The sequence below is a fragment of the Schistocerca nitens genome, chromosome 1 (genome assembly GCF_023898315.1).
Source record: "Schistocerca nitens isolate TAMUIC-IGC-003100 chromosome 1, iqSchNite1.1, whole genome shotgun sequence".
Taxonomy (NCBI): Eukaryota; Metazoa; Arthropoda; class Insecta; order Orthoptera; family Acrididae; genus Schistocerca; species Schistocerca nitens.
Genome location: NC_064614.1, coordinates 723,064,559 through 723,089,547, shown reverse-complemented (window position 1 = coordinate 723,089,547; position 24,989 = coordinate 723,064,559). Strand labels below are relative to the sequence as shown.

Below are 24,989 nucleotides of genomic sequence, written 5' to 3'. Positions count from 1 at the left end.
TCTTCTATTTTCCCATGATGGCAGGCTATTCCCAATGAAGTCAGAATTTTGGTTTTGATTCCATCTATTTTCCTCCATTTCGTCCCTCGTCATTCTTCTCTGGCGAATCTGGCCAGTTACGGTCAATATTTCTCCTTCTTTCCGCGAGTTATGAATTTCCTTTGCGCACTCGAGATCGCACAGCACTCTCTTGAAAGCTGCGATTAAATCGCTGAATCTACCGATGAGCAATTGCTGGTAAAGGAAATATAATGTAGCAGTTCTTTGTAGGAACGACAACTCTCTACAGCTCCGCGCATATGTTCTGCCATCGACACTTCTAAGAAACCATAGATATACTGGAGCTTTGATAGCGTGTCAAAGCATCATGTCATTTTGTTGTATTTTTTACAAATACACTCATACTCATAAATTAAGGATAATGCTGCTACATGACGAAACAACGCTCTGGTGGGCGGATGCGGGTTTAAATCACCTCTTGGTGCATTTGACCCGCGGTCGTCGCACGGTGGCGCTGGCAGCAGTCAACATACGCAGAGGTGTGTAGGTGCATGTCAGAGTACAGTGCAGCGAGTAAGTGTGCAGGCGTTTCCAGACGTGCTAGTGGTGACTGTGAGTTGAAAACGGCTCAAAGAACACATATTGATGACGTTATGAGGGGCAGAATAATAGGGCGACTGGTGGCTGGTCAAACACAGCAGGTCGTAGCACGGAACCCCCGTGTGCCACAGAGTGTGATCTCAAGATTATGACAACGATTCCAGCAGTCAGGAAACGTGTCCAGGCGCTACAGTACGGGACGTCCACAGTGTACAACACCACAAGAAGACCGATATCTCACCATCAGTGCCTGCTGACGGCCACGGAATACTGCAGGTAGCCTTGCTCGGGACTTTACTGCAGCCAGTGGAACAGACGTCTCCAGACACATAGTCTACAAACGAATTAACAGATATGGTTTATAAGCCTGGAGACCTGCAAGGTGCATTCCACTGAGCCCTGGTCACAGGAGAGCCCGTAAAGCCTGGTGTCAAGAACACAGTACATGGTCACTGGAACAGTGGTCCCAGGTTATGTTCACTGACGGGTCTAGGTATCGTCTGAACAGTGACTCTCGCCGGGTTTTCATCTGGTGTTAACCAGGAGCCAGACACCAACCCCTTAATGTCCTTGAAAGGGACCTCTAGGGAGGTCGTGGTTTGATGGTGTGGGGTGGGATTATGACTGGACACATACACTCCGTACACCCTTGCATGTCTTTGACAAAGGAACTGTAATAGGTCAGGTGTATCGGGACGTCATTTTGGCCAGTATGTCTTCCTGAAGGACGATAACGCACTGCCCCACCGAGATGCCATCGTGGAGGAGTACCTTGAAACAGAAGATATCAGGCGAGCGGAGTGGTCTGCCTGTTCTCCAGACCTAAACCCCATCGAGCACATCTAGGATGCTCTCTGTCGACGTATAGCTGCACGTCTTCAAACGCCTGGGACACTTCAGGAGCTCCGACGGACAGTGGTGCAAGAATGGGAGGCTATATCCCAGCAGCTGCTCGACCACCTGATCCAGAGTATACCAACCCGTTGTGTGGCCTGTGTACGTGTGCATGGTGATCATATCCCATATTGATGTGGGGGTACATGCGCATGAAACAGGGGAGTTTTGTAGCACATGTGTTTCGGGACGGTTTTCTCAAATTATCACTAATACCGTGGACTTACGTGTATGTTTCCTATGTGCTTATACTATTAACGCTAGTGTTGTGTAGTGCCACGTTGTGTGGCCCCACATTCTGCAATTATCCTGAACTTTTGAGCATGAGTGTAGCTTCGATACTGATTGCGTGGGGTAATCTTGTCGGTAAATAGTTACTGTATTTTAGGTTAGATAGTGTGTCTCATTATTTACAGCATTCTTTCACATAAGAATTCTCACGGTTAAATGAAGCTCTCGACAATTCATTTGGAGTCTGATATGAATTTTTAAAACTTTTTATTAATTCTATTTAATATGCTGGTCAGCCCAGTGTAATTCAGTTATTCCACTTGTCTTAACATTATATACACTCCTGGAAATGGAAAAAAGAACACATTGACACCGGTGTGTCAGACCCACCATACTTGCTCCGGACACTGCGAGAGGGCTGTACAAGCAATGATCACACGCACGGCACAGCGGACACACCAGGAACCGCGGTGTTGGCCGTCGAATGGCGCTAGCTGCGCAGCATTTGTGCACCGCCGCCGTCAGTGTCAGCCAGTTTGCCGTGGCATACGGAGCTCCATCGCAGTCTTTAACACTGGTAGCATGCCGCGACAGCGTGGACGTGAACCGTATGTGCAGTTGACGGACTTTGAGCGAGGGCGTATAGTGGGCATGCGGGAGGCCGGGTGGACGTACCGCCGAATTGCTCAACACGTGGGGCGTGAGGTCTCCACAGTACATCGATGTTGTCGCCAGTGGTCGGCGGAAGGTGCACGTGCCCGTCGACCTGGGACCGGACCGCAGCGACGCACGGATGCACGCCAAGACCGTAGGATCCTACGCAGTGCCGTAGGGGACCGCACCGCCACTTCCCAGCAAATTAGGGACACTGTTGCTCCTGGGGTATCGGCGAGGACCATTCGCAACCGTCTCCATGAAGCTGGGCTACGGTCCCGCACACCGTTAGGCCGTCTTCCGCTCACGCCCCAACATCGTGCAGCCCGCCTCCAGTGGTGTCGCGACAGGCGTGAATGGAGGGACGAATGGAGACGTGTCGTCTTCAGCGATGAGAGTCGCTTCTGCCTTGGTGCCAATGATGGTCGTATGCGTGTTTGGCGCCGTGCAGGTGAGTGCCACAATCAGGACTGTATACGACCGAGGCACACAGGGCCAACACCCGGCATCATGGTGTGGGGAGCGATCTCCTACACTGGCCGTACACCACTGGTGATCGTCGAGGGGACACTGAATAGTGCACGGTACATCCAAACCGTCATCGAACCCATCGTTCTACCATTCCTAGACCGGCAAGGGAACTTGCTGTTCCAACAGGACAATGCACGTCCACATGTATCCCGTGCCACCCAACGTGCTCTAGAAGGTGTAAGTCAACTACCCTGGCCAGCAAGATCTCCGGATCTGTCCCGCATTGAGCATGTTTGGGACTGGATGAAGCGTCGTCTCACGCGGTCTGCACGTCCAGCACGAACGCTGGTCCAACTGAGGCGCCAGGTGGAAATGGCATGGCAAGCCGTTCCACAGGACTACATCCAGCATCTCTACGATCGTCTCCATGGGAGAATAGCAGCCTGCATTGCTGCGAAAGGTGGATATACACTGTACTAGTGCCGACATTGTGCATGCTCTGTTGCCTGTGTCTATGTGCCTGTGGTTCTGTCAGTGTGATCATGTGATGTATCTGACCCCAGGAATGTGTCAATAAAGTTTCCCCTTCCTGGGACAATGAATTCACGGTGTTCTTATTTCAATTTCCAGGAGTGTAGGTATCTTTAGGGTCTGTCACCTGTTTTGAAATTTTTTTTTCTTTATTGTTACGCCTTCGAATTTGACCCGATTCAGAGGTTACCAGTCTGCTGTAAAATAAAGTTTCAGTTCGGAAACAGCGCCCTTTCTAAAATTGCGTAAATTCTTTGTCAAACGTTTTTCGATATTTTATTAAATGAAACTGTTGCAGAGTATGGATCTCCCGTTGTAACGGCACAATTACAAATACACACATCAAAAAAAGTTTGGTATCACCCCAGTTCCAAGAACCCCTGAAGATAGACGTTGACTGTGGACTTTGTATCACAGACAGAGTCCCGTTGACTGTTCTGAGATGTCACTAAACCCGGCCAAACATGTAAACAGTCATTCATGACCAGCGCCTATTATGCAGAGGGGGTCCGACAGTCGTTCCACCAGGAAGGAGGTATTCGGCTCGTGTTGTCTGTAGTTTAACCATGCCTAGACGGTCAATACCGCAGTTCGATAGCGTCCGCATTGTTACTTTGTGCCGAAAGAGGTCTCAACAGGGGAAATGTCTAGGCGTCTCGTAGTGAACCCAAGCGCTATTGTTCGGACATGGAGTAGATACAGAGAGACAGGAACTGTCGATGACATGCCTCGTTTAGGCCGCCCAAGGGCTACTACCGCAGTGTATGACCGCTACCTACGGATTGTGGCTCGGAGGAACCCTGACAGCAACGCCACCATATTGAATAATGCTTTTCGAGCAGCCAGAGGACGTCGTGTTACGACTAAAACTGTGCGCAATAGGCTGCATGTTGCGCAACTTCAATCCCGGCGTCCATGGCGAGATCCATCTTTACAGACACGACACCATGCACCACGGTACACATGGGCCCAAGAACTTACCGAATGGAATGCTCAGGATTGGCATCATGATCTCTTCATCTATGAATGTCGCATATGCCTTCAACCAGACTATCGTCGGAGACGTGTTTGGAGGCAACCCGGTCAGACTGACGCCTTACTGTCCAGCGAGTGCAACGAGGTGGAATTTATCTGCTTTTTGGGGTGTCACTGTGTGGGGCCGGCGTACGCCGCTGGTGGTCAAGGAAGGCGCCGTAACGGTTGTACGTTACGTGAATGCCATCCTCCGACAGATAGTGCAACCATATCGGCAGCATATGGGCGAGGCATTCGTCTTTATGGATGCCAATTCGCGCACACATCGTGCACATCTTGTGAATGACTTCCTTCAGTATAACGACATGGCTCGACTAGAGTGGCCAGTATGTTCTCCAAACATGAACCCTATCGAACATGTCAGGGATAGATTTAAAAGGGCTGTTTGTGGACGACGTGATCCATCAACCACTCTGAGAGATCTACACCGAATCGCTGTTGAGGAGTGGGACAAACTGGACCAACAGTTCCTTGATGAACTTGTGGATAGTGTGCCACAACGAATACAGGCATGTATCAATGCAAGAGGTGGTACTACTGGGTGTTAGGGGTACCGGCATATACAGCAATCTGGATCACCAACTCTGAAGGTCTCGCTCTATTGTGGTACAACATGCAATGTGTGGTTTTCATGAGCAATGAAACTGGCGGCAATGATGTTTATGTGCATCCCTATTCCAGTTTTCTGTACAGGTTCCGGAACTCTAGGCGCTGCAAAACTTTTTTGATGTGTGTAAATGAGCTGAAAGTATGCCCAGAAATGTTTCAAGACTTTATAAGCAATAAAAACGTTAAAATTAAGTAATAGTGAGGTATTATTGGTGTAACACTGAGCAAACGTATAACAACGCTACATTTCGGCCAAAAAATTACTGGGTCTGGTGAGAACTGACGTCACGCATGCCTTGCTAACGCATATCAGTATTAGTGGTTTGTGAGGTGTGCGTAACATAAACTGGGACAAAGATGTACAAATTATTATGTTATGGTCTCCATGGCGGTGTTTCTGGTAGACAATCTAGCTTTGCATGTCTTGACGGTGTTAGGCACCACGGTCGCCACGTTGATCGTTCCGAGAATACGAAAATTAAAGTGGAAGCCACAAAGAATATCCAGGTAGCACGTGGGGCTCTCGACCACAAACCCTGAGCACGACGGCCGAGAATACATACCAAGTCTATTAGATATTTACCAAGAAAGGTAATGGCATGGTGCAGTTAGTTACACACTACCAACTTGAAGCCATAATGCTACCAGATCTTTGTCGTGAAGTAGCTGTAAACAAGGAGAGAACAAACCAAACTCATCAGGAGAATCATCCATTGCACTGTCACATTCCAAAATTCTCAAGGCTGAATACCAGAAGAAGTTTTCTGAAGTCCACGTCAGTCTTGCAAGCAATTACAACTACGGCAAGGAACGAACTGTGGATCCCCGACTTGAGATTGATAAACTGAAAGTGGTCTCTCACCCTCGCACCTGGACGTGAACAGAACTGGATTGATGGAGGTGTGTCTTCGTTCTGGAGCTGGGAAATTCGGGATAATCTCTAGTAGTGACATTTTCTTGTGGATACCAACAACTGTGGCCGCAGAGAAGAAAAGATCACGGGCACACCTACTGGATTGACAACTACATCCTCCATATTGCAGAGGGTCTGAATCAGAGGCTGAGACGGTTCTGCGACCGGGTGGGCTGCAAATTCCTCGACTTGCGCCATAGGGTGGTGGGGTTTCGGGTTCCGCTGGATAGGTCAGGAGTCCACTACACGCAACAAGCGGCTACACGGGTAGCAGGGGTTGTGTGGCGTGGGCTGGGCGGTTTTTTAGGTTAGATGGTCTTGGGCAAGTACAGAAAGGGCAACAGCCTCAACGGGTGTGGGGCAAAGCCAGGACATGCGGGGACCAAGCAGCAATCTGTATTTTAATTGTCAACTGTCGAAGCTGCGTTGGTAAAGTACCGGAACTTCAAGCGCTGATAGAAAGCACCGAAGCTGAAATCGTTATAGGTACAGAAAGCTGGCTGAAGCCGGAGATAAATTCTGCCGAAATTTTTACAAAGGTACAGACGGTGTTTAGAAAGGATAGATTGCATGCAACCGGTGGTGGAGTGTTCGTCGCTGTTAGTAGTAGTTTATCCTGTAGTGAAGTAGAAGTGGATAGTTCCTGTGAATTATTATGGGTGGAGGTTACACTCAACAACCGAGCTAGGTTAATAATTGGCTCCTTTTACCGACCTCCCGACTCAGCAGCATTAGTGACAGAACAACTGAGAGGAAATTTGGAATACATTTCACATAAATTTTCTCAGCATGTTATAGTCTTAGGTGGAGATTTCAATTTACCAGATATAGACTGGGACACTCAGATGTTTAGGACGGGTGGTAGTGACAGAGCATCGAGTGACATTATACTGAATGCACTATCCGAAAATTACCTCGAGCAATAATACAGAGAACCGACTCGTGAAGATAACATCTTGGACCTACTGATAACAAACACACCCGAACTTTTCGACTCTGTATGTACAGAACAGGGAATCAGTGATCATAAGGCCGTTGCAGCATCCCTGAATATGGAAGGTAATAGGAATATAAAAAAAGGGAGGAAGGTTTATCTGTTTAGCAAGAGTAATAGAAGGCAGATTTCAGACTACCTAACAGATGAAAACGAAAATTTCTGTTCCGACACTGACAATGTTGAGTGTTTATGGAAAAAGTTCAAGGCAATCGTAAAATGCATTTTAGACAGGTACGTGCCGTGTTACAACAACAAAGTTAGGAAACTACTGCGAAAGCAAAGAGAGCTTCACTTCAAGTTTAAACGCAGCCAAAACCTCTCAGACAAACAGAAGCTAAACGATGTCAAAGTTAGCGTAAAGAGGGCTATGCATGAAGCGTTCAGTGAATTCGAAAGTAAAATTCTATGTACCAACTTGACAGAAAATCCTAGGAAGTTCTGGTCTTACGTTAAATCAGTAAGTGGCTCGAAACAGCATATCCAGACACTCCGGGATGATGATGGCATTGAAACAGAGGATGACACGCGTAAAGCTGAAATACTCAACACCTTTTTCCAAAGCTGTTTCACAGAGTAAGACCGCACTGCAGTTCCTTCTCTAAATCCTCGCACAAACGAAAAAATGGCTGACATCGAAATAAGTGTCCAAGGAATAGAAAAGCAACTGGAATCACTCAACAGAGGAAAGTCCACTGGACCTGACGGGATACAAATTCGATTCTACACAGAGTACGCGAAAGAACTTGCCCCCCTTCTAACAGCCGTGTACCGCAAGTCTCTAGAGGAACGGAAGGTTCCAAATGATTGGAAAAGAGCACAGGTAGTCCCAGTCTTCAAGAAGGGTCGTCGAGCAGATGTGCAAAACTATAGACCTGTATCTCTGACGTCGATCTGTTGTAGAGTTTTAGAACATGTTTTTTGCTCGAGTATCGTGTCGTTTTTGGAAACCCAGAATCTACGATGTCGGAATCAACATGGATTCCGGAAACAGCGATCGTGTGAGACCCAACTCGCTTTATTTGTTCATGAGACCCAGAAAATATTAGATACAGGCTCCCAGGTAGTTGCTATTTTTCTTGACTTCCGGAAGGCGTTCGATACAGTTCCGCACTGTCGCCTGATAAACAAAGTAAGAGCCTACGGAATATCAGACCAGCTGTGTGGCTGGATTGAAGAGTTTTTAGCAAACAGAACATAGCATGTTGTTATCAATGGAGAGACGTCTACAGACGTTAAAGTAACCTCTGGGTGCCACAGGGGAGTGTTATGGGACCATTGTTTTTCACAATATATATAAATGACCTAGTAGATAGTGTCAGAAGTTCCATGCGACTTTTCGCGGATGATGCTGTAGTATACAGAGAAGTTGCAGCATTAGAAAATTGTAGCGAAATGCAGGACGATCTGCAGCGGATAGGCACTTGGTGCAGGGAGTGGCAACTGTCCCTTAACATAGGAAGAAGGATCCTTTATTGTATGATTATATGATAGCGGAACAAACACTGGTAGCAGTTACTTCTGTAAAATATCTGGGAGTATGCGTGCGGAACGATTTGAAGTGGAATGATCATATAAAATTAATTGTTGGTAAGGCGGGTACCAGGTTGAGATTCATTGGGAGAGTGCTTAGAAAATGTAGTCCATCAACAAAGGAGGTGGCTTACAAAACAGTCGTTCGGCCTATACTTGAGTAATGCTTATCAGTGTGGGATCCGTACCAGATCGGGTTGACGGAGGAGATAGAGAAGATCCAAAGAAGAGCGGCGCGTTTCGTCACAGGGTTATTTGGTAACCGTGATAGCGTTACGGAGATGTTTAGTAAACTCAAGTGGCAGACTCTGCAAGAGAGGCGCTCTGCATCACGGTGTAGCTTTCTCGCCAGGTTTCGAGCGGGTGCGTTTCTGGATGAGGTATCGAATATATTGCTTCCCCCTATTTATACCTCCCGAGGAGATCACGTATGTAAAATTAGAGAGATTAGAGCGCGCACGGAGGCTTTCAGACAGTCGTTCTTCCCGCGAACCATACGCGACTGGAACAGGAAAGGGAGGTAATGACAGTGGCACTTAAAGTGCCTTCCGCCACACACCATTGGGTGGCTTGCGGAGTATAAATGTAGATGTAGGTGTAGATGAATAACATCAGCTTGCGATTCTGAGGGCAACTGAGGTTGCTGGACGTTGGTCAAGAGTACTGTAGGTGGATAATTCTTTGTTTAATTTGTTTTTAATAGTAATTACTATGTATTGCGCTTGTTTCTGACTAGATTTAAAAAGTCGTGGTCTTCGTAGCGATGCATATCCATCATAGTTGAATGAAATTGAGTTTACGAACACTGCATTTGTTGATGAACGTCATGATAAATTGATTGTCACATCGTATTTTCTCTAATATTAGTTTATGCACATAATTTAAAATCAGCGATATTTTTGTTTTATACCTTTTAAAATTGTACACACCCAATGTTCTAACTTTCAATATTTTAAGTCACTTAATTTAATTTTAGTTACTTCACATATTTCTACTTATATAATATTGCTGTTTGACACCTTTTATAATTTACTCTCCATTGTTCTACAGTCTTAACGATTCAACGATGATTTTTCAGCAGATTTACTCTTGAAAATTTCAGTGTACGACATTTTTTATACACTTTCCACAATGTTTTCCCGAATGCGAATTGTTCTACATTCTCAGTATTGTAACAGATGTTTTACATAAGTTTATTTTTTATAATTTTAACGTGACTCTTTTTTTTACACGACATACTACAATGCTTTACCGAACGTAAATACGTCATACTCACGACATCCATCCTATTCCTCCTCCCAGGCTGCTTTCTCCTCTTCCAACCTCCCACAGCCGGCCGATGTGGCCGAGCGGTTCCAGGCGCTTCAGTCTGGAACCGCGCTGCCGCTACGGTCGCAGGTTCGAATCCTGCCTCGGACATGAATGTGTGTGATGTCCTTAGGTTAGTTAGGTTTAAGTAGTTCTAAGTTCTAGGGGACTGATGACCATAGATGTTAAGTCCCATAGTGCTCAGAGCCATTTGAACCATTTGAACCAAAGTTTACGAACACTGCATTTGTTGATGAACGTCATGATAAATTGATTGTCACATCGAATTTTCTCTAATATTAGTTTATGCACATAATTTAAAATCAGCGATATTTTTGTTTTATACCTTTTAAAATTGCACACACCCAATGTTCTAACTTTCAATATTTTAAGTCACTTAATTTAATTTTAGTTACTTCACATATTTCTACTTATATAATATTGCTGTTTGACACCTTTTATAATTTACTCTCCATTGTTCTACAGTCTTAACGATTCAACGATGATTTTTCAGCAGATTTACTCTTGAAAATTTCAGTGTACGATATTTTTTATACACTTTCCACAATTTTTTCCCGAATGCGAATTGTTCTACATTCTCAGTATTGTAACAGATGTTTTACATAACTTTATTTTTTATAATTTTAACGTGACTCTTTTCTTTTTACACGACATACTACAATGCTTTACCGAACGTAAATACGTCATACTCACGACATCCATCCTATTCCTCCTCCCAGGCTGCTTTCTCCTCTTCCAACCTCCCACAGCCGGCCGATGTGGCCGAGCGGTTCCAGGCGCTTCAGTCTGGAACCGCGCTGCCGCTACGGTCGCAGGTTCGAATCCTGCCTCGGACATGAATGTGTGTGATATCCTTAGGTTAGTTAGGTTTAAGTAGTTCTAAGTTTTAGGGGACTGATGACCTCAGATGTTAAGTCCCATAGTGCTCAGAGCCATTTGAACCATTTTTGAACCAACCTCCCACACTCCACTTTTTCTCACATCCTAGCACACCCCTTTTGGGGACCGATGACCATGTAGTTTAGTCCCTTTAAACATCAAATCAACCAACCAACACCCATTTTGCTCTCTACCCTCCCTTCATCCTTTAGCTAATGATGTGTAGTTCCGATATAGACACGACGAGTTGCTGACTCAAATATACAGGTAAATTCGACAGTTACACACTATACTCGTCTGGATTCTGTAAAATATTAGATACTGCATATTTAGTTTTACCTTGTTTTTAGATCTAAGATGATCCTTGGAGACCGAAATATATCATACTGTATAAAAATGTGCAACTGAGACTGAAAATAAAAACGTTTTAAAATTTGTTTACAATCAATACAGCTGCTGATTTCTCTGGGGATGAATATGTCAGTGATAGTGAGTTGATTAACTGTTCGTAGTCCACACAACTGATATAATTATGTTGCATCCACTATAGGTGGAAGATGAGTACCGAAATTCCAAATGACAGTCGATCCTCAAGTCTGTTGACGCCAAAAAGCTTGCACCATCACTATATGCCACGAATGTTGTTATGAAATGAATTTATGTTTCCCAGATGCCAGTCATTAACGTTATCGTAAAATAGTATACTCCGAGAGTAACAGAATAATAGTAAATTGACAAAAGTAAAATCTGTTAGATGATTTCACAGGACTGTTACTATTAACGACAAGAAAATAAGAAAACAACCGAGTTTGTATTCAGTGCATTTCGCGTTACACCCCTATACATGAAGTATTATAATTAATAACGTAAACGCATTTAGCTGAAAGTACACACTGAAACATCCTATTCAATTATTTTTATTTGACACTGACCTACAGAATTTTTCCTGAGAAAGACAACACAAACTTAACCTATTCATTTATTACCCACAATATACAAGCCCAACGGAATCGGACTGCTATACATTGAAACATGACTTCCAGTAATTAACACAAAAGAATGGCCCTGAACTGCAAGAAATCCTAACAATAATACAAATCCAAAAATTTTGAAATTAAAGAAATATGAAACTACCTCCTACTCTGTAATTGCCTAAACTCATTTTAATTACGAATCCCAACAGTGCAAACTCCATTCTTTTTCATAAGTCACTTACCTCACAGAAAAGCTTCATTGCACGAACTGTAGCAACTACCGCAAGTAGCAACTAGAGCCAGCAAAATAAGAGGATTCTAACTACTGTAGACTCTAACTACTAAGAGGCATATGGTTAGCGAAAGAAAGATTTTCTTCGAAGAACAAACAATGGATTTACAAAGTTTTAGCTTATTCATGTGACATCCAGTTCCTAAAATTATATAATTGCCAACTATTCCACTGTCCAATAATTATCAACCAAACATACAGAATCACACATTTCCTTGCGTAATTTCTTATAAACACATCATTTCTACTCACTTTAAAATGTCCTACTAACAGGATTCTCCACAAAGAATATAATGCCCACATACTTCCATATCGACTCGCTAACTGCTAGTCCGTCCAACCACAGAATCCCCGAGGGCGCAGAGCGCTGTCAGCGATGTTAACACAGTCTATAGTGCAGCCAATATACATACAGGCTACTTACAACTATACTGGAAGAAAAAAAGTCTCAGTGTTTGCGACATAACTACGATTCTGTGTTCCCCAGCGACTTCTGTGTAAACACCGACTGCCGGTCCGTGGTGTCGTCGTCACTTACATTTCCGAGACGTTGAGTTATAAAGAGAACGGATACAACAGTACTGTACACAGTCCGAGTGCCACTCATGTCTGATGTTTGTAGAGCTTCGGTTGTGTTGCAGGAGTTTAGTGACAGCATGGAACACCATAGTAACGTGGAGTACGCCGATACGCATTTCATGTAGCTTAGGGCTGACGGCGAGGTGTGGGCCGCTGCAGGCTTACACCTAGAAGCATACCCTGCTCTTGGCACCCCGAGCGTCGGACGTTTTCAAAGGTGCAACCAAGTCCCCCAGAAAATAGGAGTTTCTCACGTGCTGCAACAGTGGATAGGCCTGCGCGAGTTACTCTACACCTGGGCTTGAAGATGTGCTGGAAACAGTCGAACATCCTTCAGAAATTTTGACAAGGAAACTTGCCACACAAATTCATGGAGAATATTGCTTCGGAATACAGTGCAGTTGTACCACATCGAATGAGTTCAGTGTCTTAGTAAGGCGGGGTTTAGTCCTAGATAACATTCTATCGATGGATGAAACAACAAGCTGTACGCAGCCTTACGTTCGACATTAAGAGTTTGTTTATAGACGAAGTAGAGTTCACTCGTGATAGTGTGTTTAATTATCACACTTCTCACGTTAGACTCATTCAGGCTACAACCCACGTGCTGTGCATGAACTTCGACAGCAGCGACGTTTTTCATTGAATATGTGGTTAGGAGTACTAGGTGATCGTCTTTGTGAGGCGTATATGTTACTAAACAAACTGTATGGACGAAAATACCTTCGGTACCAGCAGTATCATCTTTCAGGATCCAGTGGGGATGTGAAACATGCGTGATGGAGCTGTGGTGAGACGAAATCTAAAGCGCCTAAAAGGCCAAAGATGGATTGGGAGAGGAGGACCTCTACTGTGGCCTAGAAGACAACCTGCCCTGTATCCAATGGATTTCTGTGTTTACGGCTACCTTAAAGGTGTAGTGTACGCCACTCAAGGTATCCCGGTCGAGGAATTCAAGCAGAGAGTTGTCAGTGCTTCTCAAGAATATCGAAATGATCCAGGCGCGTTTGAAAGGATTTTAAAGTCATTGCGGCATTTGCCGTTGGCCTGCATCCGACTGCCGGCCGGAGTGGCCGAGCGGTTCTAGGCGCTGCAGTCTGGAACCGCGCGACTGCTACCGTCGCAGGTTCGAATCCTGCCTCGGGCATGGATGTATGTGATGTCCTTAGGTTAGTTAGGTTTAAGTAGTCTTAAGTTCTAGGGGACTGATGGCCTCAGCAGTTAAGTCCCATAGTGCTCAAAGCCATTTGAACCATTTTGCATCCGGCTACAAGCACAATGCTTTGAACATATGCTTTAATTACGACTACAGTCATTTAACAGTTGTCATGTTAATTCTAAATGCCTGCTTTTCTACCAAAGTGCCTGTAATAACTTTTCTTAAAGTTGAAGGGTATTGTTACCTTTCGAAGCCTGGTATGACGTTTACAGAGAATCAAGTCAGTGTTGGCTGGTAAACACAAAGTTGCACTCATCTTGTAAACGGTTCGTATTGGGGTCTATGTTTACTAAGACTTTTTTGCTTCTAGCATCGCGTACTTTCAACTAAATTAATTCACACCTCTAGTTATGATACCCCCTGTAAACCACACTCACAAGGGCGATAATAAACTATTTGTTGTGGGTCCAGCATACCTACGCGCGCGCGCCCACACACACACGCACGCACTGTAACTGTTTTGTTTTATTATTGTTTCTGTGTGTATGTAATTTGGTTTCCTGTTCAGTAACTTTAGATAGCGCCTGTGCTGTAATGTGAACCCAAGAAACTCAGGTGGTGTACTTACATAAGCAGTATCTGATAAAAAGAGTCGCCAAATCGATCTGAAACTGTATAACTATATTAACCTTTACCAAAAATAGTTAGTAGAACCTAAAACTGCATGCCAGGAGTAAAAATCTGTTCTATGAAATTCTATATTGTGCTGCGCAGTGAACAGTGATACAGTGCATTTCGTCACAGTCAATATGCCGCAATTCCAGCAAACTGAACAGTCCGAGTAAAAATTCCACAAAAAATCACAAACCAAACTTCGAAAGAATAAGTATCCAAAATGTTTTTGTGAAAATGCCCCATAAATCTGTGTAAGGGAATTATCTAATTAAAATTCTGAACACTAAATTATAAATACGCAAATGTAGCACAGCATTGTAAGATTGAAAATGTCTGCATAAAATAAGAGATCAGAACTGAACTTTACCTGACTAGGCCACGAAATTAATTTTAAAATGCAGTCATTAACTGTGATTGATCTGTGTCCTGACTGTAACGTTAAACTAGCCCTAACAAATTTTCATGACTTTCCTTGTGGCACCGGAAACTCGGTACTGCTCGAAAGGGATGAATACAGCACATCTCAAGAAAAATCTTTCCAAGTGCAATATAAGAACATCTGTCATAAGTACATCTTGATTCACCTTGAGTGACTGTATTCCGCCCAGTGTAATGAGGCGACACACGCTTACACAACAAAATTTTCGTCAAGAGACGGCGTAAGAAATTAAACTTGCTGAATGGCTGAAAGGAGACTAGCATTCTAAACCTGTATTGTTAAATTCTGATTTTTTAAGAATTACAACCATCTTCACAAAAAAAACTCCCTGCAAAATATCAAGCTGCCATGGCATTAGTAGAATGGTAAAGGAGTGGTAAATGTGTAACTCAGAGCCCAAGTTATATCAGCAGATAACTTTGCATAATCACAAACCAAGAAAGAAAAATCGTGCTAAAATTTTCCTTTTACAAATTCATGATAAATTACGTATTAGGAAGTAATGCTACGAAAACATTATCTGTGTAGGGCGACAGGATTTTGCCACAATTCAATTAATATTCTGTGTATTATTTCCGATTTTTATTTACATTAGATCGTTGTTTACGATGCACAATCAGATTACTGATCATTTCATTGGCTGAAACTGGCTAGCACATCCTAGTAACAGTTTCTGTAATACTGCATGACTGGAAGTTAACTAGGGCTGACCACTGACCACGTGTTCGTCAGAAGCCATTATCGTGTAAAGAGGGGCTGAGAAGAGACATGTGGTCCACAGAGGTAGACATTTATTGCCCAGAGGGAGACAGCCGAGTGAGCAGGTAGCGGTTTACAAATCTGGAGGTCGCGGATCCTGTGAGTATTGCAGGTGCGAGCTTGCACTCTGGTGGAATGAAAAAATTCAATGTAATGTACCTGGAGTAAGAGTGTCAAGGGTTAAACAAGGCGGAAATACATCCTTTAGTGTAAAGGAACTCGCGGAGTCACAAATGATGTTTGCGAGACGGACTACAAGGAATATTCTCATGGGAAGTGCAAGGGCAAACTTTCAGCCACAAACCACAGACAGGTTTTTGACTGGAGGGGTGCTAAGGATGTAGGAGGGGAAATGGAATCTTCCAGCAAACGGTCGGAAAGAAGTATAATCTTCATGTGATTGGCTAGCACATCCATGTACTATGTAGTGGCAAGTAATGGACGCTGACATTTGTAGCCTGAGCACAAACGCAAACCCTATGTGTCCAGGAGGGAGCTCGATATGGTTTGGAGAGGCATTTCCTTTCAAGGATCGATCGACAACACTTCCCTGTAACAATCGACAGAGACTTCACTGGCTAGAGCGACAGTGGAGATTCTGACAGATTATGAGAAGTGTTGGTTGCAAGAGAGTGAGTACGTGAATTCGTTTCTCTGTGAAAAAAGTTACACTACTGGCCATTAAAATTGCTACACCAAGAAGAAATTCAGATGATAAACGGGTATTCATTGGACAAATATATTACACTAGAACTGACATGTGATTACATTTTCACGCAATTTGGGTGCATAGATCCTGAGAAATCAGTATCCAGAACAACCAACTCTGGCCGTAATAATGGCCTTGATACACCTGGGCAGTGAGTCAAACAGAGCTTGGATGGCGTGTACAGGTACAGCTGCCCATGCAGCTTCAACACGATACCACAGTTCATCAAGTGTAGTGACTGTCGTATTGTGACGAGCCAGTTGCTCGGCCACCATTGACCAGACGTTTTCAATTGGTGAGAGATCTGGAGAATGTGCTGGCCAGGGCAGTAGTCGAACATTTTCTGTATCCAGAAAGGCCCGTACAGGACCTCCAACATGCGTTCGTGCATTATCCTGCTGAAATGTAGGGTTTCGCAGGGATCGAATGAAGGGTAGAGCCACGGGACGTAACACATCTGAAATGTAACGTTCACTGTTCAAAGTGCCGTCATTGTGAACAAGAGGTGATCGAAACGTGTAACCAGTGGCACCTCATACCATCACGCCGGGTGATACGCCAGTACAGCGATGAGGAATACACACTTCCAATGTGCGTTCACCGCGATGTCTCCAAACACGGATGCGACCATCATGATGCTGTAAACAGAACCTGGATTTATCCGAAAAAATGACGTTTTGCCATTCGTGCACCCAGGTTAGTCGTTGAGTACACCATTGGAGGCGCTCCTGTGTGTGATGCAATGTCAAGGCTAACCACAGCCATAGTCTCCGAGCTGTTAGTCCAAGCTGCTGCAAACGTCGTCGAACTGTTCGTTCACACGTCCCCATCTGTTGACTCTGGGATCGAGACTTGGTTGCACGATCCTTTACAGCCATGCGGATAAGATGCCCATCATCTCGACTGCTAGTGATACGAGGCCGTTGGGATCCAGCACTGCGTTCCGTATTTCCCTCCTGAATCCACCGAGTCCATATTCTGCTAATAGTCATTGGATCTCGACCAAAGCGAGCAGCAATGTTGCGATACGATAAACCGTAATCGCGATAGGCTACAATCTGACCTTTATCGAAGTCAAAAACGTGATGGTACGCATTTCTCCTCCTTAGACGACGCATCACAACAACGTTTCACCAGGCAACGCCTGTCAACTGCTGTTTGTGTATGAGAAATCGGTTGGAAACTTTCCTCATGTCAGTACGTTGTAGGTGTCGCCACCGGCGCCAATATTGTGTGAATGGTCTGAAAAGCTAATCATTGCATATCACAGCATCTTCTTCCTGTCGGTAAAATTTCGCTTCTGTAACACATCATCTTCGTGGTGTAGCAATTATAATGGCCAGTAGTGTATTATTTTATTCACCCAAGAGACGACTTCTTATCTGTCTCGGAGTCTGACACACAGTTTAGTTTAGTTATGTAATGCTCCTTAAATGTATTTAAGCACTCGAATAGTTCTAATATTAATATTACTGAAATGTTTATTTCTACACATGCAACAAGATTTAGAGGTAAAATTTTTTCTACCTGCTCTATAACAGAAACTCGTCCATGGAATAGAAGGTGTCGCCCAAATGAAATGATTTTAAGTGAGATTTAAAACTTGATCTGTTACCTCGCAGACGCTTTATGTTGTAGGGAAAATGATCAAAGATCTTTGTTGCTGAATAATGTACTCCTTTTTGACCAACTGACAGCTTCAATAACGGATAGGAAAGTTCCTTTTTTCTCCTAGTGTTATTCGTATGAACGAACATCACTGTTCTTCGCGAATTCAGATGGATTATTTATAACGAATTTCATTAGCGTATATATGTACTCTGGTAGTGCAGTTAAAATACCTAGCTCCTTGAATAGGTGTCTACATGACGTCCTTGGGTGAACAATACTAATTATTGTCACTGCTCTCTTTTGTGCAATCAATACTTTATGTCTAAGTGGTGAGTTACCCCAGAAAACTATTCCGTAAGACATTATTGAGTGGAAATATGCAAAGTATGTTAGGAAGTTGATCTGTTTATTACCAAGCATAGCGAATATACGGAGTGTGAAAGAAGCTGAACTTAGTTGAGAAGCTCAGTAATATGGTTCTTCCAGTTCAAGTTGTCATCAATATGAACACCCAAAAATCTGGAGACATCTACCCTGTTATTTGAGCACTGTTCATACGCTACATCAATTGTCGGTATGACTCTGTACGGTGTACAGAACCCGATGTCATGAGTTTTTTTCAAAACTGAGGTAGAGTCCATTTTCTGAGAACCACTTAATAATTCTTTGAAAGACTCCCTAACAATATCTTCAGCTGCTTATTCTAGGATGGGATTTATTATAACACTCGTGTCATCTGCAAAAAGTACAAGTTCTGCTTGCTGAACGTTAAGTGAGAGGTCATTCACATGCACAGGACCCAACAGGAACAGCACAGGACCAAACATTTAACACTGTGCGACTCCCTTTGTGATAACTCCCCATTCACTAGAATTTACCACCTTCCTAACGTTATTTGTGTTATTCAGCACAACTCTTTGCTTTCTGTTCGTTAAGTATGACTCAAACCAGCTGTGTGTACAACCTTCAATTCCTTAAAACCTGAGTTTTTCTAAAAGTGTGGCATGATCCACACTGTCAAATGCCTTGGAAAGATCACAAAAAATACCAAATGACGATAATTTGTTACTTAGGGCTTGTACTGTTTGATGGGTAAATGTGTAGATAGCAATCTCAGTCGAGTAACCCTAACGGAATCCGAACTATGACACGCTGAGTAAATTATTTTCACTTAAATGTGAGACTACTCTTGAATACATAACCTTTTCGAATATTTTAGAAAATGAAGTCAGCAGTGAGATTGGTCTATATTTATTTAAGTCACTCTTGTCCCGTTTCTTATGAAGAGGTTTGACAATTGCGTATTTCAATCTGTCTGGCAAAATTGTAAACCCTTAAATTTAACTTCTCCATCCCTGCGGTTACATGGTGTTCAGAGAGACATAAAGCATCAATACCTTCAGAATTTACCCCATTTTCTAGGTATACAAGAAAATCATCTATCTTATTTTTCAATCCTCTAATGTTCTGAAGAAACACACAAATTTTATGTCTTTGAATACTGCTACAGACATTATGCCACTGTTCTGTTTTAATCTTTTTCAATACTCTCTGTCTGTAACCTGACTCTAACTTAAGAAATGTGTTCCTCTGACTCCAGTAATCACAGGTATTTTGTCTTGTGTGCATGTGGCCCCCCTTACATTTTCTGCAATAAGATCAACTAGTCTATCCTTCCCCCTCCTATTGAGGTGCAGGCCGTGACTAGTGTAACCCCACCTCACAATTGCATCAACAGGCACAGCACAGATACGAGATTTAGTTTCTGCCAACATGGTTGACAGCCCTATTAACCTATGGCTGGTCATGGCGAAGCAAAACATCCCTAAACCCCACACGGGTGTGAGCTGTTGCTGATGCTATTACATCCAGGTCACACCTAATACTATAGTATGAATTGCTAGCCAGGCTGTTTCCTGCTGCTCCTAAATGCTTGTGACCTGGTACTCGACTCCTAGCCTATCCTGTAGCAACTGGCCTACACCTCTCCCATGACTGCTACCTAACAGCAGGACTCTTTTCTTTCTGCTTGACTTGACTCCCGACATAGCATTATAGTTGTTACTACGAGTCCGCAGCACCTTACTTTGCTCAAAAACATTGAATTGCTTCACTACGCCGTGCGGGATTAGCCAAGCGGTCTCGGGCGCTGCAGTCATGGACTGTGCAGCTGGTCCCTGCGGAGGTTCGAGTCCTCCCTTGGGCATGGGTGTGTGTGTTTAAGCTTAGGATAATTTAGGTTAAGTAGTGTGTAAGCTTAGGGATGATTACCTTAACAGTTAAGTCCCATTAGATTTCACACACATTTAAACATTTTTTTTTATTTTTTAATTTTTTTTTTTTTTTTGCCTCACTACGGGAAGCTATTGAGTAAAGGAAATCTTAACTTGTGGTCTTTCTTGTAATGTGGTAATTTAAGAACTTGGAGATTGTGGACTGCATGTAGCGTCCACTTTGTATGCAGATTATTGCAGATACGCCACATACACTATCTCAAAAGCGTCTAACGCCCCAACGAGCAGATATCGCTGCAGCACAAGTGCTGTCTGTTCTTCTACAGGTGATATACGTACTCCAGTTCTGCTGATAGGGAAAAGCTCACAGTAAATTTGTTTTATTCCATTTGCTTGTGTAGTGTGTTTCTCCGAAAGTGCCAGTCAGGTTGTAGGTCTCCTGCTTCTTATCGCTAATCAGTTGAGCCAATTTTGTGTCTGTCAAATAATGGAGGCCGCGTTCCAAAGAACGTCAGAAATACGTTCTGCCAATCTCAGAATTACATGCAGGGTAGAAACCGACGTATTGTAGTTTATATTTATGCAATTTTTGCACTCTACAGGTTTGTTTGAGATTAAACAATTTTATGGTATCAAGTTGTGGCTGATTGTAGTATCAATCCGATAGGAATGGTTGGTTTGATGTTCTGCACTGAAATGAAACCACAGTACTTCATTAAATGGAAATCCGCTGGCATAGGTTAGCAACAACACGCTCATTTATTCATTTGCAGGTGTGAGAATTCCACTGTAGAGACAATATTAGTCAACAACATATACACTCGTTATATGCTAACCATACCACGAGACTTTACACCTGAATATCTTCACACTTTTCAAATCAAGCATTATATTTTTTTTATTTATGTTTTAAGCAACATACTCCACATTTGCATCTCTGTGTTCTGCTAGTTATTTCCAGAGTGCTCAGCAGCGTGAGCAACACCTGACGCTCTCACTGGCTTGCACACTGGCAATGACACCGCTACTCACAAACAAACATTACGTTGCGTGCACTCACAAACCTTACAGCACACGCATACTCATTCGCATATCAACACCTACACAGAATCTCATTACTTCACGCACACACTTCTCGTATATCATGTACGATGTTCACTCGCGGCTCCCTTGTTACCGGACCCCTCAGGGCGGCGCACGCAGCGGTAAGCTCGCTCCTCCAGTGCGTCTGAGTTTACGCCCGCCGTTGCGTCGCGGTCCTCTCTAGCCCGCCGCCACCCACGGTCCTAACGCGTCGCCATTTACCGCAAGCCGCCGCGGGCGCGTCGCGCAGATGAGGTCGCGCCACTGTGCTTCCATCTGACGTCATCACGCCGTGCCCCAGGGCGTTCATTAGCCTCCGGCTTATCAGCCTCGCCCAGCTACTCGACCCCGTGTCCTTGACCGCAAAGCTTCTTTTTCATCACGTCAGGTAGTGAAAATTTCATTTCGCTAACCTCCTATGACGCCCCTGTTGCTACGCACTTAAAACATCACAAGTTGATCACTACTCCTCGACTTCTGCACGTAATGTTAGTCACACTGTCGCTCGAACTGTGAGCGGCAAGGGTCAATTTTACCACATATTGTCCAACTGACACCGTTCTACATCCTTTGTAGAGCATAAGTTCAGCAACAGAATCACAAAATTATTACATTTCTTTTTCGAGAGATACTCAGAATATTCTACAAGACTATTGTACAATACTCTCAGTTACATGCTATATACCAGTAAACCGTCTATTCCTTAACCTGTCGAAACCTCATGTATAAACAGTTTCAAACGTCTGATTACTTTACAAAGGAATTAATGTGTTACTTATTTGATGTTCAGCATGAAAGTGAGAAGAATCTTAAGATAGGCTTGAAAGTATGCTTTAAAGTCTGTCGGATGTCGGCAAGTGCTCTCACTATTAAAACGCTAGGTGAATTCACTCTGGGCAATCTATGCTTAATTTTAAGCAAAAGCAAGTTTTCCAGGAGTCTCAATGTTCACGATGTCATATCTTCTGAACCATGTGTCATACAGTGATATAATTTTGCAGTGACGTTCAATGATATATGCAGATACTGTATGGAAAGTGTGTTGCACATAGATATGCAAGCAAAGGAGTAATAAGGTAGTAAAGAAGCAGTCAAGTAGCAAAGAAGTAATATAGTAGTAAAGAAGTAATAAATTATAGCGTTGAATATAAAATGAATTCTCAGTTGCGAATATGGATCACCTTATATCGTATAATGGAATGACAACAATGACAATTTGTGCTGGAATAGGCTCGAACACGGATTTCCCACTTACCGCCAGCAGTCGCCTTCCATTTTTTTTTTTTTTTTACTTCATTTCGTTCGTCATTGTTCCAGGCGTTTGGTCTAACAGGACGTCACAAGACACCTCTTCATTTTTATCGAAGACTACTTCAGCAGCCCGCATCTCGTGGTCGTGCGGTAGCGTTCTGGCTTCCCAAGCCCGGGTTCCCGGGTTCGATTCCCGGCGGGGTCAGGGATTTTCTCTGCCTCGTGATGGCTGGGTGTTGTGTGCTGTCCTTAGGTTAATTAGGTTTAAGTAGTTCTAAGTTCTAGGGGACTGATGACCATAGATGGTAAGTCCCATAGTGCTCAGAGCCATTTGACTACTTCAGCAGCAGCAGCAGCAGCACTCCGTCTTCAGGTCACAAGTGGCCCATCGGGACCATCCGACCGCCGTGTCATTCTCAGTTGACGATGTGGATAGGAGGGGCGTGTGGCCAGCACACCGCTCTCCCGATCTTTATGATGGCTTTCTTTGACCGGAGCCGCTACTATTCGGTCGAGTAGCTCCTCAATTGGCATCACGAGGCTGAGTGCACCCCGAAAAATGGCAACAGCGCATGGCGGCTGGATGGTCACCCATCCAAGTGCCGGCCACGCCCGACAGCGCTTAACTTCGGTGATCTCACGGGAACCGGTGTATCCACTGCGGCAAGGCCGTTGCCGAAGACTACTTCAATCTTTAGAAAAAGAAATACAGAGACCAACAAGCTCTCTGACCGAACACGCTGAACTGCCACACCGGCCATCTTCAGGGTATTCGAGCACGCTTCACGGTCAAAGGCAAACTTCCATATATTGTCAGCCACGTGTCTACATCTGAACTCGAACATCCATCATGTATTTTCTCGTAAAGGGGAAACGTTTTAATTGAAAGTCACGTGCTCGGTGTCCAGCGAATAAATACGATATTGCAGTGCCTGTGTTGTTCAGGGCAACGATATGTGTATGCGTGTCCTAACCAGCATTTAACCGTACTTCTGAAAAATACAGGCACAGAAATACTGCACAAAACGTCATACGTGATTCTGAAGTCTTTCTGAGCAGCATTTTAAGCAAATGCTACTCTTACACGCATCTAAATGTTTATGATCTTACATTTCCTGAACTACGTGTTGTTACAATTTAATTTCTGAGGTACGTTCAGTGGTATATATGGATACTATCCGGAAAGAATAGTGGTTCAAATGGTTCAAATGGCTCTGAGCACTATGGGACTTAACATCTATGGTCATCAGTCCCCTAGAACTTAGAACTACTTAAACCTAACTAAGGACATCACACAACACCCAGCCATCACGAGGCAGAGAAAATCCCTGACCCCGCCGGGAATCGAAACCGGGCGTGGGAAGCGAGAACGCTACCGCACGACCACGAGATGCGGGCGGAAAGAATAGTGTCGGTACTAAAGAAGTAATCAATCAAATCCTCTTTGCTGATGCTCAGGTTTGGCTGTATTATTAGCAAAAATATAATGTGAGATAAAAATTTGGTCTTTCACAGTTGCGTGTGTGTGTGTGTGTGTGTTTGTGTGTGTGTTTGTGTGTTGGGGAGAGGGGGCGGGGGGGGGGGAGAGGGTATCGCCGACAAAATGTTTCGTAATGTTTCAAGATACGTGTAAAATTTCCTGAATGTCGATGAGCTACAAACATAAAGTTTCTAATAGTGACACTTACCTCATTGTGTTAACATTAGAACTAAAGATGATACCTCTTAATGAGTAGGTTATCATAGCATTTAAAATTTTTAAATCCCCTCGGTAATTAAGCGAAATAAAGGAAAAGAAGTGTTTGTTTCGAAACCGTTAGATGGGAATCCTGCAACTGGTAAAGGACTACGGTATATCGATTTACTGTTACATAAGTGCCTCGTGAAGCTATGAAGAACACGCCGCGGTTCAAAAACCATGTTACAAAGCTGCTACGAAAGCCAAACTTCCCAGACAAACTTAAAATCAAGAAAACGAAAACTATCGTAATGAGAGTTATGCGTTAAGCATTCAATGAATTCGAAAGAAAATTCCATCTACCAAGTTGAAAGAAAATCTGAAGAAGTTGTTATTTACGATAAATGAGTAAACGAAATGAAGAAATTGTGACGTCTCCAGGCAAGGCATTTGTAAAATCTGTGTAATATATGCAAAACACATTTATCTGTGTTCTAACATTTCATTTCTGTGTGAACAGTTATCGATTATGTGGATTCTGTGTAAAAGAAATAGTCATTTTGCATTTTTATGTTTTTATAATATTATGTAGCCTATGTCAATTTTGCAAATAGCGTGTGTGGTCGGCGAGTGTGGAAACCGACGCAGACAATGATAATTAAAAATATAACAAAGATATATATTAGCATATTAAATTGTTTATAAATAGTGTAGGCTTCGACATCGCAGTCTCTGTCTTCTCGTAGCCACGAATGTTGTAAGAACCTGTGACGCTCTCTCGAACGCTTAGTTCGCTTTCATTTCTTTTTTCATCGAGAGAGACGCCATTTGGCACAGATGTATAAAAAAGGTGTGTACTATCAATTATATGTT

General features: G+C 43.5%; 1 pseudogene; it reads right to left on the bottom strand.

Annotated features, from left to right (window-relative positions):
* Positions 1-22,998: 22,998 nt before the first annotated feature.
* On the bottom strand, positions 22,999-23,115 carry LOC126205766 (5S ribosomal RNA; annotated as a pseudogene).
* Between the last annotated feature and the right edge of the window lie 1,874 nt (positions 23,116-24,989).